This window comes from Taudactylus pleione, unplaced genomic scaffold (genome assembly GCF_031769625.1).
Source record: "Taudactylus pleione unplaced genomic scaffold, aTauple2 ptg000344l, whole genome shotgun sequence".
In the NCBI taxonomy this organism is placed as follows: domain Eukaryota; kingdom Metazoa; phylum Chordata; class Amphibia; order Anura; family Myobatrachidae; genus Taudactylus; species Taudactylus pleione.
In genome coordinates, this window is record NW_028284745.1 from 3,371 (window position 1) to 6,740 (window position 3,370).

Consider the following 3,370-nt stretch of genomic DNA (forward strand, 5'->3'; position numbering starts at 1 on the left):
GGGATATTGGACAAAGCATTTCTTAGTGCAGGGGGGGGAGGTATTTGGATATTGGACAAATCATTTCTTAGTGCAGGTGGTGGAGATATTGGACAAATCATTTCTTAGTGCAGGAGGGAGGTATTGGGATATTGGACAAAGCATTTCTTAGTGCAGGGGGGGAGGTATTGGGATATTGGACAAAGCATTTCTTAGTGCAGGGGGGAGGTATTGGGATATTGGACAAAGCATTTCTTAGTGCAGGGGGGGAGGTATTGGGATATTGGACAAATCATTTCTTAGTGCAGGGGGGGAGGTATTGGGATATTGGACAAATAATTTCTTAGTGCAGGGGGGAGGTATTGTTATATTGGACAAATCATTTCTTAGTGCAGGGGGGGAGGGATTGGGATATTGGACAAAGCTTTTATTAGTGCAGGGGGAGGTATTGGGGGATATTGGACAAATCATTTCTTAGTGCAAGGGGGGAGGTATTGGGATATTGGACAAATCATTTCTTAGTGCAGGGGGGGGAGGTATTGGGATATTGGACAAATCATTTCTTAGTGCAGGAGGGGGAGGTATTGGGATATTGGACAAATCATTTCTTAGTGCAGGGGGTGGAGATATTGGACAAATCATTTCTTAGTGCAGGGGGGGAGGTATTGGGATATTGGACAAATCGTTTCTTAGTGCAGGGGGGGAAATATTGGGATATTGGACAAATCATTTCTTAGTGCGGGGGGGGGAGGGATTGGGATATTGGACAAAGCTTTTATTAGTGCAGGGGGGAGGTATTGGGATATTGGACAAAGCTTTTATTAGTGCAGGGGGGGTGGGATTGGGATATTGGACAAAGCTTTTATTAGTGCAGGGGGGAGGTATTGGGATATTGGAAAAATCATTTCTTAGTGCAGGGGGGGAGTGATTGGGATATTGGACAAAGCTTTTATTAGTGCAGGGTGGGGTATTGGGATATTGGACAAATCATTTCTTAGTGCAGGGGGGAAGTATTGGGATACTGGACAAAGCATTTCTTAGTGCAGGGGGGAGGTATTGGGATATTGGACAAAGCATTTCTTAGTGCAGGGGGGGTATTGGGATTTTGGACAAAGCATTTCTTAGTGCAGGGGGGGTATTGGGATATTGGACAAATCATTTCTTAGTGCAGGGGGGAGGTATTGGGATATTGGACAAATCATTTCTTAGTGCAGGGGGGGGAGGTATTGGGATATTGGACAAATCATTTCTTAGTGCAGGGGGGAGGTATTGGGATATTGAACAAATCATTTCTTAGTGCAGGGGGGGAGGTATTGGGATATTGGACAAATCATTTCTTAGTGCAGGGGGGAGGTATTGGGATATTGGACAAAGCATTTCTTAGTGCAGGGGGGGAGGTATTGGGATATTGGACAAATCATTTCTTAGTGCAGAGGGGGAGGTATTGGGATATTGGACAAATAATTTCTTAGTGCAGGGGGGAGGTATTGTTATATTGGACAAATCATTTCTTAGTGCAGGGGGGGAGGGATTGGGATATTGGACAAAGCTTTTATTAGTGCAGGGGGGAGGTATTGGGATATTGGACAAAGCTTTTATTAGTGCAGGGGGGGTGGGATTGGGATATTGGACAAAGCTTTTATTAGTGCAGGGGGAGCTATTGGGATATTGGACAAATCATTTCTTAGTGCAAGGGGGGAGGTATTGGGATATTGGACAAATCATTTCTTAGTGCAGGGGGGGAGGTATTGGGATATTGGACAAATCATTTCTTAGTGCAGGAGGGGGAGGTATTGGGATATTGGACAAATCATTTCTTAGTGCAGGGGGGGAGGTATTGGGATATTGGACAAATAATTTCTTAGTGCAGGGGGGGAGATATTGGGATATTGGACAAATCATTTCTTAGTGCGGGGGGGGAGGGATTGGGATATTGGACAAAGCTTTTATTAGTGCAGGGGGGAGGTATTGGGATATTGGAAAAATCATTTCTTAGTGCAGGGGGGGAGTGATTGGGATATTGGACAAAGCTTTTATTAGTGCAGGGGGGGGAATTGGGATATTCGACAAATCATTTCTTAGTGCAGGGGGGAGGTATTGGGATACTGGACAAAGCATTTCTTAGTGCAGGGGGGGTATTGAGATTTTGGACAAAGCATTTCTTAGTGCAGGGGGGGTATTGGGATATTGGACAAATCATTTCTTAGTGCAGGGGGGAGGTATTGGGATATTGGACAAATCATTTCTTAGTGCAGGGGGGGGAGGTATTGGGATATTGGACAAATCATTTCTTAGTGCAGGGGGGAGGTATTGGGATATTGAACAAATCATTTCTTAGTGCAGGGGGGGAGGTATTGGGATATTGGACAAATCATTTCTTAGTGCAGGGGGGGAGGTATTGGGATATTGGACAAATCATTTCTTAGTGCAGGGGGGGAGGTATTGGGATATTGGACAAATCATTTCTTAGTGCAGGAGGGAGGTATTGGGATATTGGACAAATCATTTCTTAGTGCAGGGGGGGAGGTATTGGGATATTGGACAAATCATTTCTTAGTGCAGGGGGGGGAGGTATTGGGATATTGGACAAAGATTTTATTAGTGCAGGGGGGGAGGTATTGGGATATTGGACAAAGCTTTTATTAGTGCAGGGGGGGAGGTATTGGGATATTGGACAAAGCTTTTATTAGTGCAGTGGGGGGTATTGGGATATTGGACAAAGCATTTCTTAGTGCAGGGGGGAGGTATTGGGATATTGGACAAATCATTTCTTAGTGCAGGGGGCTTTATTGGGATATTGGATAAAGCTTTTCTTAGTCCAGGGGGCTTTATTGGGATATTGGATAAAGCTTTTATTAGTGCAGGGAGAGGGGAGGTATTGGGATAATGGACTAAGCATTTCTTAGTGCAGGTTTGTTTTTTTGAGAAATCCAAGGGGGCGCAAACTGTGGCACCCTGTCTGGCAGCCTAAAGGTCCCCAAACATCTGCGAGTTGATTAACTGATCGGACCGGAACTGCCAATCGAAATTGCCGACCGCCAGCCAGCGGTGGTCACCGATCCATCGGGGAATCGGTGAAATTCTAAATGGGTGAAAAAAAAAACAATTTGGTGATTAGTGAAATCCAACATATTGGATTTCGCCACTGCCCAGATGTCTGGGGGTCTGGGATTTGTGGGAGTCTGTCACTAATGTATGCTGTGACTACTAGTTCTATACCAGACAGAGAGACAACGCCTCCTCATACAGACTGTCGCCCCTGAGCCTCCATTCCCCTTCCTGTAGCCAATGATTGCACTACTGAGCGGCTGTCCTCCCTGTTCTCTCTCCGTGCAGTGATGTACTAATCGTTTAACGTTAGCCTGGGCATCTGATCATGTAGATATGTATG